This window comes from Chiloscyllium punctatum, chromosome 33, assembly GCF_047496795.1.
Source record: "Chiloscyllium punctatum isolate Juve2018m chromosome 33, sChiPun1.3, whole genome shotgun sequence".
Classification (NCBI taxonomy): Eukaryota; Metazoa; Chordata; class Chondrichthyes; order Orectolobiformes; family Hemiscylliidae; genus Chiloscyllium; species Chiloscyllium punctatum.
This window is the reverse complement of record NC_092771.1, coordinates 29,669,357-29,683,966: the sequence shown is the minus strand read 5'-3', so window position 1 is coordinate 29,683,966 and position 14,610 is coordinate 29,669,357. Positions and strand designations below refer to the sequence as shown.

General features: G+C 46.1%; 1 protein-coding gene across 4 annotated transcripts in view; it reads left to right on the top strand.

The window, feature by feature from the left end:
- Positions 1-14,610, top strand: part of LOC140458523 (hydroxylysine kinase-like) — a 55,255-nt gene that overhangs the window by 16,277 nt on the left and 24,368 nt on the right. The window contains exon 1 of one of the 4 annotated variants that reach the window (XM_072553275.1): positions 2,770-2,823. The exons of the other annotated variants lie outside the window; for them this stretch is intronic. The gene's annotated coding sequence lies outside the window, so the exon portion shown is untranslated. Of the gene's footprint in view, positions 1-2,769; positions 2,824-14,610 lie in introns of those variants that run through there. 4 annotated transcript variants of the gene reach the window in all.

Here is a 14,610-nt window from a genome sequence, read left to right as displayed (position 1 = left end):
GTTTATTTGGAAGTACTAGCTTTCGGAGTGCTGCTCCTTCATCAAGTGGTTGTGGAGTATAAGATCATAAGACAGAGAATTTATAGCAAAGGTTTACAGTATGATGTAACTGAAATTATACATTGAAAAAGACCTGGATTGTTTAAGTCTCTCATCTTTTAGAATGAACATGTTGGTTTCAGTTCTTTCATATGTAAACAGCAAAACTTTTTTAAAAGGTACATTCTCAAGTGAACTTTAACAACTGGTGTCATGTTGGCCCAGATAATGTATTTAAGGTGTCAGATCATCGTTCACAACAAACTGCCCGGCTTTCAGGACAATACCATGCAACCTGGTCACGGTAGGTGCTGCAAGACGTGTCAGAGTGTGGACATGGATACCACCATTATGTGTGGGGACACCCCCCACCATGTACATGGCAGGTACTCATGCGACTCAGTCAACGTTGTCTATCTCATATGCTGCAGGCAAGGATACCCTGAGGCATGGCAATGGATGAATGGACACCACACACAGTCACCAGACAGGAGTGTTCCCTCCCAGTCGGAGAACACTTCTGTGGTCCAGGACATTTGACCTAAGACCTTCGGGTGACTATCCTCTAACGCAGACTTCGGGACAGGTAACAACGAAAAGTGCTGAGCAGAGGCTGATAGCCAAGTTTCGGTACTCATGGGGATGGCCTCAATCAGGACCTTGGGTTCATGTCATACTACAGGTGACCCTATTGCACTACACACGCACAGACACACACGCACAGACACGCACACACACGCACAGACACACACACACTCCTACAGACCCATACACTCATGCAGACCCCCTCTCATATGTACACTCATACACTCTCACATGTACCCTCTCACAGACTTCTACCCCTTTACACTCGCACTCATACACATTAACACACTCTCTCACAGACACTCATAATCCCCCCACGCACCCCCACATACACATATACATTTGTGGGATGAAATTGAACTTGCAGAATTACGTTTTATTTTGCTCAAAAACTGCATGAATCCATATAAGATTCTGTAAATCTGTTTTTTAGATTAGAATCAGTCTGACCATTGAGGCACAGACAGCCTCACACAGGGCACCTCACACCTTAAATACATTATTTTGGCCGACATGACATCAATTGTTAAAGTTCACTTGAGAATGTAACTTTTTAAAAAAGTTTTGCGATTTACATATGAAAGAACTGAAACCAACATGGTCATTCTAACAGACGAGAGACTTAACAAACAATCCAGGTCTTTTTCAATATATAATTTCGGTTACATCACACTGTAAACTTTTGCTATAAATTCTCTGTCTTATGACCTTATATTCCACAATCACCTGGTGAAGGAGCAGCGCTCCAAAAGCTAGTGCTTCCAAATAAACCTGTTGGACTATGATTTGGAGATGCCGGTGTTGGACTGGGATGTATAAAGTTCAAAATCACACAACACCAGGTTATAGTGCAACAGGTTTATTTGGAAGCACTAGCTTTCAGAGCGCTGCTCCTTCATCAGGTGGTTGTGGAATATAAGGTCGTAAGACAGAGAATTTATAGCAAAACTTTACAGTGTGATGTAACTGAAATTATACATTGAAAAAGACCTTGATTGTTGAGTCTTTCATCTGTTCGAATACCATGCTAGTTTCAATGTATAACTTCAGTTACATCACACTGTAAATTTTTGTTTTAAGTTATGTGCCTTAGACTTGTGCCCTCCACAATCACCTGATGAAGGAGCGTCGCTCCAAAAGCTAGTGTGCTTCCAATTAAACCTGTTGGACTATAGCCTGGTGTTGTGTGATTTTTAACTGAGTTAGAGAATGTAGTGTAACTGAACTTGCCTCTCTGTCCAGGCGCCCACTGCTCTGGCTTACCATCTCTTCTCATTTCACTCCAAAACAGAAGATACCTTAGTACAATTCTCAACTATTGCTGTCAAGACAAATATAGATTATATCGAGGTTTATAAAATCACGAGAAGTATAGGTAGGGGTAATGGTGGGTGTCTTTTCTCAGGATGGGGCTTTCAAGACCACGTTTTTAAAGTGAGAGGAATGGCATTTAAAAATGACATGAGGGGACGGGCAAGTATTTGGGTGGTTCACATTTAGAATGAATTTCATGAGGAAGTGGAGGATATGGGTACAATTACAAAGTTTAAAAGACATTTGGATAAGTACAGGAATAGGAAAGGTTTGGAAGAACATTGGCCAGGAGCAGGCAAATGGGACTACTTTAGTTTAGGATTACGTTCAGCATGGACCAAAGGGTCTGGTTCCTTACTCTATAACTCAGGGCTAGCATAGATATGATGGACTGTGTGGCCTGTGTGATTGGGGTTATAATTTATGGGAATAATTATATCAACAACATTAGTTGCTCTCTGGCTGGCTTTACAAGTTAATCTCAGTTGAAAAAAATTCTGTCCAATTTCTTGGGACCAAAGAATGTTCAATCAAAGATGAACAATTCTGCGCTGGCCTGCTCTTGGATGTTAGCCAGTCACAAAAGCCTCGCTACTTTGAAAGGCAAAGCTAGGATCAGAATGAAAAATTAATGTTACATTTTCAGAAATTCCTCAGCAGTATCTGGGATGCAGGGTCGGCTGTAAAAGTTCTTTACTGGAGCTGCTTTGATTTCACAAAAAAATTCTCACAAGAGTTTCCAGTAAAGCTGACCCACCCACAGGAAGTGAATTGTTGTTGACTCATTCTGACTTGGAATGTTTGTTGAACACAATACAAAAGCGTGCAGAGGAACTTTTTCACAGTCTATTCTAGGCTGTAGTCACAGGTTGGAGGAAAACACAGGTACTGTAAAGGAAAATGTGACTGTCAATTAATAGAGCAACGTTTGAGGGAGCATAAGAGTCCTGTGCAGTACAGCAATGAAGGTTTTTTGTCATTCCGATGTTATCTCTGTGGATTTGGATGCTGTTAAGGCATTTTGTAAGAGCATTTGTTCATTATTTAAATCTAAATAATATGCATGGTTACTGAGAAAGACATCAGAATGGCACTAAATCATAATGCTTATTTTAAGAGTTTGTGCAGCCATAATGGGCAAAATGGTCTTTTCCTGCACTGTAACAATTTAACGATTCGGTTTTCTATGCATTTCTATCAGTCATGCTGTCAAGTATCTCTGTGATTTGTTTTGCACTTATGATAAATTGTGAGGTTGGTGTGCCCAGAGCTTGTAGTTGTGGGTTTAGGATTTGAGGATGGATCTGTGCAGAATGAGAGGATTCCAACTGAACACATTGTGGCTGGGACAAGCTAAGACTAGTTTACCAATACACACAAGCGCACGCACTCCTCAATGCTTTCAATTTCTGCATAACAATTTGTCCTTGTCCCTTAACAGTTTATTCCAAAAGGAGTTATTGCTGATTCCTTCAATCCATGAAAAGTTATTAAATTTCTTAACTTTACACTATCACATGATGGAAATGGTAGCCCACATACACAGACATCTTGACATCAGAAATTGGCTGCACAATGATCACCTTGTGGGGAGGTGGGAAAGAGGTTTCTGAAAATCCAGCTTCCAGAGTTACAGGAGCTCACACCTAGCTTGAGGAAGGTCTCATGGTGCGACCACATGTGGGTGGTCCAGCTTAGGCATACTGTGTGTAATCACCAATGGATGACCTAATGTATGCGCTAAGGTCAAGGAGGTGTATAAAGAAATGCCACATAACAACACCAGGTTATAGTCCAACAGATTTGTTTGAAAGTACAAGCTTTTGGAGCATTGACCCTTTGTCAGTTAGCTATTGGACCAAAACCTGGTGTCGTGTAATTTTTAACTTTCAGTGACATTAGAGCTGCAATTGGCAATGTTATCTTATCAATCACAGGATAGCTTGCAGAAATATTCATTGGCTGAATGACCACTCAGTAGAGTGCCTGGTGTCAGAGTCATAGAGTCCTACAGCACAGAGACAGGCCCTTTGGCCCAAACTGGTCTGTGCTTAATAAAATGTCCATCCATGTTAATCCCATTTCCCTGCATGTGGCCCATATCCTTCTAAACCTTTCCTATCCAAAACTTTGTTAATGTACCTACCTCAACCACTTCCACTAGCAGCTTATCCCATTTCTGTCCCACCCTCTGTGTAAAAAGAGTTGCCTCTCAACTTCCCTTTTATTCTTTCTCCTTTAGTCTTAAGCTGATGTCCTCTAGTCCTCAATACCCCAACCTTGGGTAAAAGACTTACTTCAATCACCCTATCCATATTTCTCATGATCTTATACACTTCTATAAGGTCACGACCCTCACTCTCTGAAGCTCTAAAGACAAAAGTCCTAGTTTGTCCAACCTCTCCCCATAACTCAGACCCTTGAGTCCTGGCAACATCCTTGTAACTTTCTTCTGCACTCTTTCCAGTTTAATAACATCCTTCCTATAACAAGGTGACCAAAACTGTACCCAATACTCCCAAGTGCGGCCTCACCAATGTCCTATACAACTGCAACATAACTTCCCAACTTCTATACTCAATGCCCTGACTGATGAAGGTCAGTGTGCCAAAAGCCTTCTTCACTGCCCTGTCAACCTGGGACTACACTTTCAGAGAACCGTGCACCTGAACTCCAAGGCCCATCTGTTCCACTACACTCCTTAAGGCCTTACAGTTCACCAAGAAACCCCTACCTTGATTTGACTTTCCAAAATGCAAGACCTCACACTTATCTATATTAAACTCCATTTGCCATTTCTTGGCCCACTTCAAGGTCCCGCTGCAATTTCTGATAACCTTCCTCTCTTTCCATGATACCACCTATTTTAGTATCACCTGTAAACTTACTAGTCATCCTTGTACATTCTCATCCAAATCATTGACATAGATAACAAACAGCAATGGGCCCAGCACTGACTCCTCAGGCATGCCATGAGTCATAGGCCTCCAGTCTGACAAGCATCCTTCCACTATTACCCTCTGCTACCTGCCATCAAGCCAATTGTGTATCCAATTTGCCAGCTCGCCCTAGATTCCATGCAATCTGACCTTCCAGAGCAGCCTACCACGTGGAATCTTATCAAAGGCCTTACTGAAATCCATATAGACCACTCATATAGACCATATAGTTTACTCAGAGATGCTGAGTTGTTGTGGAAACATGTGGCAATAGTCTGGAGTTATGGAGAGTAACAGTGGAGGCTCCAATGTTCTTTTAATCCCTTGCAGACCAGGTATCTCAACCCCTCTTACTGCTTACCCTTTGTGATGTTGGAAGGATTGACCAGTCGATATTCAACCTGTTTAACTCCGTTATGAACAGACCTTCCTTAGCAGACAAGTCCTGGAATAAGACGTGAACCTGGAGTTCTGGCTCAGAGGAAGGAACACCACTGTGGGGAGATGATGATGTAATAGTAATCCAGAGAGCCAGGGTAATGCTCTGCAAACCCAAGTCAACATGTCTGGTCGGCTTCCTATAAATTCTGGTCGCCCTACTATAAGAAAGATACCGAGGCTTTGGAGAGGGTGCAAAGAAGGTTTACCAGGATGCTGCCTAGACTGGAAGGCTTGCCGTATGAAGAAAGGTTGAATAAGCTTGGACGTTTCTCTCTGGAGAGAAGGAAGAAGAGAGGGGACCTGATCGAGGTGTACAAAATAATGAGAGGAATAGACAGAGTCAATAGCCACGGGGCGGTGTGGTGATTGGTGACCCGCACCAATCAACCACACCGCCCCGTGGCCCAACATTTCAACTCCCCCTCCCACTCTGCCGAGGACATGGAGGTCCTGGGCCTCCTTCACCGCCACTCCCTCACCACCAGACGCCTGGAGGAAGAATGCCTCATCTTTCGCCTCGGAACACTTCAGCCCCAGGGCATCAATGTGGACTTCAACAGCTTCCTCATTTCCCCTTCCCCCACCTCACCCTAGTTCTAAACTTCCAGCTCAGTAACTGTCCCCATAACTTGTCCGGACTTGTCCTACCTGCCTAACTTCTTTTCCACCTATCCACTCCACCCTCTCCTCCCTGGCCTATCACCTTCATCCCCTCCCCCACTCACCCATTGTACTCTATGCTACTTTCTCCCCACCCCCACCCTCCTCTAGCTTATCTCTCCACCCTTCAGGCTCACTGCCTTTATTCCTGATGAAGGGCTTTTGCCCGAAACATCGATTTCGAAGCGACTTGGATGCTGCCTGAACTGCTGTGCTCTTCCAGCACCACTAATCCAGAATCCGGTTTCCAGCATCTGCAGTCATTGTTTTTACCTAGAGTCAATAGCCAGAGACTTTTCCCCAGGACTGGTACGTGGAGTTATAGTTTGAAGGTATTAGGAGGAAGGTACAAAGGAGACAATCAGAGGTAGGTTCTTTACGCAGAGTTGTGAATGCATGGAATGTGTTGCCAGCTGAGGTAGTGGAAGCAAAGTCATGGGGACATTTAAGCGACTGCTGGATATGCACATGGATAGCAGTGAGTTGAGGCAATACGACAGCGGATGAATGGACACTGTGCAACAATCACCAAACAGGGGTATTCCCCCCCCCCCAGTCAGCAAACACTTCAGTGGTCAGGGACATTCGGCCTTGGATCTTTGGGTGACCATCCTCCAAGTAGACTTCAGGATGTGCAACAACACAGAGTGGCCGAGCAAAGGCTGATAGCCAAGTTTGGTACCCATGATGATGGCCTCAACTGGGATCTTGGGTTCATATCACACTACAGGTAATCCCACTATACTGTACACACTCTCTCTCTCTCTCTCTCTCTCTCTCTCTCACACACACACACACGCACACGCACACGCACACACACACTCTTACATACTCACACACTCACGCAGACCTTCTCTCATACATACCCTGTCTCTCATACACATTCACATTTACCCCACAAACTCACACCCATGCACACACCCTTTCACAGGCTTATACTCCATCACATCCAAACACACACTTTACCAAGCTTTCAACATGCAAACGCACAATCTCTCCGTGCACTCACACTCACATGCACACACACACACTCTCTCATGCACTTGCACACACGGGATGAATTTGTATTTGCAGAATTATATTTGCAGGTACATTCTATTTTGCTCAAAAAATGCGCAATCTGCAGGCAGTCAATGCAGGCAATCCATGTAATATTTTGTAAATTCCACTTTGGAAATAGAACCAGTCTGACGCAAGATTGGGATACAGACTGATTCTAACCTCACACCTTTAATGCATTGTCTGAGCTGAGCTGATACCTTTTTTAAAATAAAACCTTATGCTATCTTGAGAAATGAACCGAAACCTGCAACCCATTCCAAAAAAACAAAAGACTTAACAACAATCCCAGTTTGTTCAATATATTATTTCAGTTGCATGACACTGTAATCTTTTGCTATAAATTCAGTGTTCTTATGGTCTTATTCTCTACAACCACTTGATGAAGGAGCAGTGCTCTGAAAGCTAGTGCTTCCAAATAAATCTATTGGACTATAACCTGGTTTTGTATGATTTTTAACTTTATCCACCCCAGTCCCACACCAGCTCCTCCACGTCATCTCTAAAGTGATGGAAGGTGTCAGCAATAACCTGCTCAGTGATGCCCAGTCTGTGTTCCACTAGGGCCAGTTAGCTCTTGACCTCAGTAGAGTCTTGGGGTTCAACTCGAACAAAAGAGTTGAATTGCAGAGGTGAGTTGTGTTATGGACCAGACCAAACCCCCTCAAAATACATTGAGACGATAGTCTCGATCCTATTATTTTTCCTATTTAAGGTATTGTGAGGTGTTGCATTCCAGCTACAATTCGATTGCTCAAACTGCTTGACATTAAACAAAACACACTTCATTTTTACACTACAGTTAAAATACAGGCAAAATAAAAAGAATTGACTTAACAGTAACTCTATTGAAATGTTTAACAAAATAATAAGTGTATTAACTACTGCTAATTATCTATTCCAAATGAGTAACATCCCATAAACACATTCTTGGTAAAGGCAAATTCAGAAATACAGATTGTCTCACATACAATTCTACAGTCCCCAACAAGAAAATATCAAGAGAAAACTCTGAGAGAGAGAGTAGCAGGGAGAGATGTACTGCAGGTTTCCACCCAGGTTCAAGACCCATCAACAACTACAGAAAACTAAAAGTTAACATCTTGGTTCTGTGGGAGCTTACCCCATCCATTCAGACTTCTATTGTTCCAACTTGAAAGTAACCAAGGTGTCACAAGCTGGGCTTTCAGATAGCTCAACACCTCTGCCTTAAAACTCCCTTCTTAAAAAAAAAGGACAAAATACATCTCTTAAAGTCGTCATTTCATCACACACCAAGACTGCATCAAGGAGCCTCAGTACAATGACTCAGTGGGAATTGGAGGGGGAGGAGACACTGTCCACTTAGAACATAGAACATAGAACAATACAGCGCAGTACAGGCCCTTCGGCCCTCGATGTTGCGCCGATCAAAGCCCACCTAACCTACACTAACCCACTATCCTTATTGGAATCATATCTGGAACATAGGAAAATGGTTGAGTATGTTGAAAGTCAGTCATCTCAGCTCCAGGACATTTCTACAGGAGCTCCTCAGTATAGTGGCCTAGGCCCAACCATCTTCAACTGCTTCGTCAATGGCCTTCACCTCATATTAACCTCTTTTTAAATCATTGCTGCTAATTTCTGCATCACTGAGATTCCTTCATCTACATTGTATCTGTCCAGACGATGCCAACTTCCAAAACAGCGCTCCAGACAAGGCTTCCTTCTTCCATAACCTTGGTTTCCCACCCCTTGTTGTTAACAGGGCCTTCAATCGCATCTGATGTTTCACCCATTTGTCTGCCCTTGTCACTTCCCATCACTCACATCTGGCGAGTGAGTCCCTCTTGTCTTCCTTTTCATCCCACCAGCCTCTGCATTCAAAGGATCATCCTCCGCAATTTTAGACAACTCTGGCAGAAGCCACCACCAAACACATCTTCCCCTCACTCCCCCATCTGCATTTCATAAGGACCTTTCTCCCTAGTACACCCGAGTCCATTCCTCAATCACCAACAACAAGCCCCGCCATGCCACCTTCCCGTGTACCTGCAGAAGGTGTGACACCTGTTCCTTCCTCTCCTCCCTGTTCACCATCCAAGGGCCTATATAGTCTTTCCAGATGAAGCAGCATTTTATCTGTACCCCTCCAATCCTGTGGATTGTATTCGCTACATCCAATGTGGCCTACTCTACATTGGAGAAACCAAACATAGACTGGGAGACCGCCTCTGCAAGCATGACCCTGACCTTCCCATAGTTGATCATTTTAACACAGCGCCCTGCTCACATGCCCACATGTCTGTCCCTCAGCATGCTGCAATGTTCCAGTGAATCCCAGCGCAAACTCAAGGAACAATATCTCACCTGCAGACCAGGCATTTTGCAGCTTTCTGGACTTAATATTGAGTTCAACACTGTGAGATTGTGAACTCACTCCCATTTTGTTTCCTTGCCTTCCGCTTTACTTGTTAGATTCGCTATCACCATATCCTCTCTCCCACTCCAGTGGGACTGTCCTGTATTTCCAGTCTGGCAGTTAGATGCACCTTTGTTCTGCCATTCTCACATTTTGATCCCTTAAATGAGGACTGTCAACATTCTTTCTCCCCAAGCAGTCCATACCCTCTCCCAACTAATGGATATATGCTGCCCCTTCCAAACTTCCTATTAGCTCTGATGAAGAATCATCTAGACTCAAAACATGAGCTTGCTCTCTCTCCATGGAGGCTGTCTGACCCTCTGTGATCGCCAGCATTTGTTGTTTTTTGAAATAACGGCAGAGGCCGATATCCCATCACCAAGTTACTCTTTATTTACTTGTGCACAGTACAGTGGATGTAGCCAGCCAGCTCAGACTCCGTTCTGGATTAGTGGTGCTGGAAGAGCACAGCAGTTCAGGCAGCAACCAAGGAGCTTTGAAATCGACGTTTCGGGCAAAAGCCCTTCATCAGGAATAAAGGCAGTGAGCCTGAAGCGTGGAGAGATAAGCTAGAGGAGGGTGGGGGTGGGGGTGGGGAGAAAGTAGCATAGAGTACAATGGGTGAGTGGGGGAAAGGGGATGAAGGTGATAGGTCAGGGAGGAGAGGGTGGAGTGGATAGGTGGAAAAGGAGATAGGCAGGTAGGACAAGCCCGGACAAGTCATGGGGACAGTTACTGAGCTGGAAGACTAGAACTAGGGTGAGGTGGGGGAAAGGGGAAATTAGGAAACTGTTGAAGTCCACATTGATGCCCTGGGGCTGAAGACTCAGTTGCCTGGACTGAGGAGATTCCAAACCCCCTGGTTATTTTTTTTTAAATATGTGTGTGTGCATGTAGGTGCAAGACAGTGAAAACACCATATCTCCTGGTTATATTTTTTATTTATTTTTGCAGGTTTGAGACACAGTGAAAGACAACAGGTGTCTAAATCCTGATGCAATTTCCACCACCAGGAAGAAAGGAAACCCCCAAGTGGCCTGTGACAGCCAGTGCCCTTCTCACCTCCTGGTTATATCTTTTTTTTTATTAACCAAATTACAAAACACAGTTTACAAAAAACAGTTAACATTTACAGCTGTTTACAACAGCAATTTTACAAGGGAGAGGAGCAGCAAAGCTAGGCACCAAACCCTACCACTCAACCAGTTTACAGGGAGATGAGCACAAACCCCAAATCCCAGTTCCACATATAAAGGTCAGCGACAATGACATTTGTACATAAAAAGCCAACCCAGTTACATAAACAGTGTACAATACAGACCCAGCAAGTCCCCGTCCCTCCCACCTTCCGGCCACTCTAAGACAGCCCGCCCTATGTACCTTCCGGCTCTCGGTCCACCCCATGCCCCTTCCAGTTCTCGGTCTGCCCTGACACACCTTTCGACCACCTCTAGGGCAGCCCGCCCCGGTACCCGCCCGGGGTGACAGCGGTCAGGACGGCCTACCCACCTTCCGGCTTCACTAACCACCCTCAGCACCTTTCGACCACCTCTGGGGCAGCCCGCCCCGGTACCCGCCCGGGGTGACAGCGCTGAGGACGGCTACCCGCCTTCTGGCTCTCGGTCTGCCCCTACGTACCATTGGGCTCTCACCCACCCCGATGCGCCGTCCGGCCAGTGGGCTATCCTGGCACACCTTCCGGCCACCTCTAGGACAGCCCGTCCCCTTCCCTGGGACGACAGCGTGCAGGGTAGCCCACAAGCCTTCCGGATCTCAGTCTGCCCCATACGTGCCTTCTGGCTCTCGGCTGGTCTGACACACCTTCCGACCACCTCTAGGACAGCCCGTCCCGACTACCCCTTCTCGGGACGACAGCGCTCAGAACGGCCTACCCACCATCTGGCTCTCGGGGTGACTGGCATCAGAGTGGCCTACCCACCCTCAGGCTTTCGGGACAGCCTACCAACCTTCAGGTTCACAGGATGGCCTACCCACCCTCCGGATCTCAGGGTGACAGCTTTCAGGACAACCCATGAGCCTCCCAGCTCACAGTAAGAGCTGCCAGACCCAGAGACACGCAAGACAGTGCAGCTGATAGACCCAAACAACACAAAACAGTTAATTACATAAAAACAGAGTCCTTTCTGGTCCACAGTCCAAATATAGAGTCTTCAAATATAAAGTCCATTCCCAGGAATGGAGTCCACTCCATTTCACAAGGTGCATTGTCCAAAATGGAGTCCACTCCAAACTGCAGAGTCCACCGCTAGAAAAAAAGGATCCACAACCAAGGGCAGAGTCGACTCCCGAAGGCAGCAAATACACACCCCACAGCACAGGTGTTCAGTCTCTGTGGAGTCCTGGCCCAGCCTTGGAAAACCAGGCCCACTCACAGGAACATAGTACATTGTACAGGTGCGGTTAACGCACAGGGGTTTGGTCCATTCCTGAAGGCAAGGTCTTCAACCAAACTCCAGGATACAGCAATTGCTCACCTCCCAGCACGCACACACAGGTGTTCAATCTTCAGAGGCCCAGTCCCAGGGCTAGGCCTCCCCACAGGAACAGCTTCTCTAGTGAAATGTATTTCTTCCACAAGGGCTCAGTCCAACCACCAAAAACAGTGAAGACACTTACACAAAAAACAAAGAAAACTAGAGTCCAAGGGCTAAGCCCTACCACAAAATGAACATTGTTATTTTCTCAAAAAAAAAGAGAAAAGAGTAACACACAGGCTGTAACCAGCCAGGGAAACAACAATCCCCTGATGAGAACTGAGTTACACCTGAAACACATTGTGGGCATCAGGAGTTTAGAAATCAGCCCTCACTAAAAGGAATGCCAGTTAACAAACTGGCTAAATGATTCAGCCAGTTCAGGAATCAGGTTTCCCCCACACCAACAGTAACATACTGACTGTAGCACCAGCCAGCACAGAGTCAGTCCCCTAAACTGAGGAGATTCTAAATCTCCTGGTTATATTTTTTTTTCTTTACCACAAATACTACAAACCAGAATGCCCTCCTGGTTATATTTTTTTTTTTTTTTATTTTATTAACCAAATTACAAAACAGTTTACAAAAAACAGTTAACATTTACAGCTGCTTACAACAGCAATTTTACAAGGGAGAGGAGCAGCAAAGCTAGGCACCAAACCCTACCACTCAACCAGTTTATAGGGAGATGAGGACAAACCCCAAATCCCAGTTCCACATATAAAGGTCAGCGACAATGACATTTGTACATAAAAAGCCAACCCAGTTACATAAACAGTGTACAATACAGACCCAGCAAGTCCCCGTCCCTCCCACCTTCCGGCCACTCTAAGACAGCCCGCCCTATGTACCTTCCGGCTCTCGGTCCACCCCATGCCCCTTCCAGTTCTCGGTCTGCCCTGACACACCTTTCGACCACCTCTAGGGCAGCCCTCCCCGGTACCCGCCCAGGGTGACAGCGGTCAGGACGGCCTACCCACCTTCCGGCTTCACTAACCACCCTCAGCACCTTTCGACCACCTCTGGGGCAGCCCGCCCCGGTACCTGCCCGGGGTGACAGCGCTGAGGACGGCTACCTGCCTTCTGGCTCTGTCTGCCCCTACGTACCATTGGGCTCTCACCCACCCCGATGCGCCGTCCGGCCAGTGGGCTATCCTGGCACACCTTCCGGCCACCTCTAGGACAGCCCGTCCCCTTCCCTGGGACGACAGCGTGCAGGGTAGCCCACAAGCCTTCCGGATCTCAGTCTGCCCCATACGTGCCTTCTGGCTCTCGGCCGGTCTGACACACCTTTCGACCACCTCTAGGACAGCCCGTCCCGACTACCCCTTCTCGGGACGACAGCGCTCAGAACGGCCTACCCACCATCTGGCTCTCAGGGTGACTGGCATCAGGGTGGCCTACCCACCCTCAGGCTTTCGGGACAGCCTACCAACCTTCAGGTTCACAGGATGGCCTACCCACCCTCCGGATCTCAGGGTGACAGCTTTCAGGACAACCCATGAGCCTCCCAGCTCACAGTAAGACCTGCCAGACCCAGAGACACACAAGACAGTGCAGCTGATAGACCCAAACAACACAAAACAGTTAATTACATAAAAACAGAGTCCTTTCTGGTCCACAGTCCAAATATAGAGTCTTCAAATATAAAGTCCATTCCCAGGAATGGAGTCCACTCCAGTTCACAAGGTGCATTGTCCAAAATGGAGTCCACTCCAAACTGCAGAGTCCACCGCTAGAAAAAAAAAAGGATCCACAACCAAGGGCAGAGTCGACTCCCGAAGGCAGCAAATACACACCCCACAGCACAGGTGTTCAGTCTCTGTGGAGTCCTGGCCCAGCCTTGGAAAACCAGGCCCACTCACAGGAACATAGTACATTGTACAGGTGCAGTTAACTCACAGGGGTTTGGTCCATTCCTGAAGGCGAGGTCTTCAACCAAACTCCAGGATACAGCAATTGCTCACCTCCCAGCACGCACACACAGGTGTTCAATCTTCAGAGGCCCAGTCCCAGGGCTAGGCCTCCCCACAGGAACAGCTTCTCTAGTGAAATGTATTTCTTCCACAAGGGCTCAGTCCAACCACCAAAAACAGTGAAGACACTTACACAAAAAGCAAAGAAAACCAGAGTCCAAGGGCTAAGCCCTACCACAAAATGAACATTGTTCTTTTCTCAAAAAAAAAGAGAAAAGAGTAACACACAGGCTGTAACCAGCCAGGGAAACAACAATCCCCTGATGAGAACTGAGTTACACCTGAAACACATTGTGGGCATCAGGAGTTTAGAAATCAGCCCTCACTAAAAGGAATGCCAGTTAACAAACTGGCTAAATGATTCAGCCAGTTCAGGAATCAGGTTTCCCCCACACCAACAGTAACATACTGACTGTAGCACCAGCCAGCACAGAGTCAGTCCCCTAAACTGAGGAGATTCTAAATCTCCTGGTTATATTTTTTTTTCTTTACCACAAATACTACAAACCAGAATGCCCTCCTGGTTATATTGGTCAGCCAGGGCTTTCCTCATTGGCCCAGGTTACCAACCCCAATCAATGACCTCGTAGTCAGCGAGATCAACCTAGTTCCAATCATTCCCGTTTTCAGTAGATTTGAGCATCTGCAGTCATTTGCTCCTACTAAGATCTGCCTTTGACCATCATTTGACACCC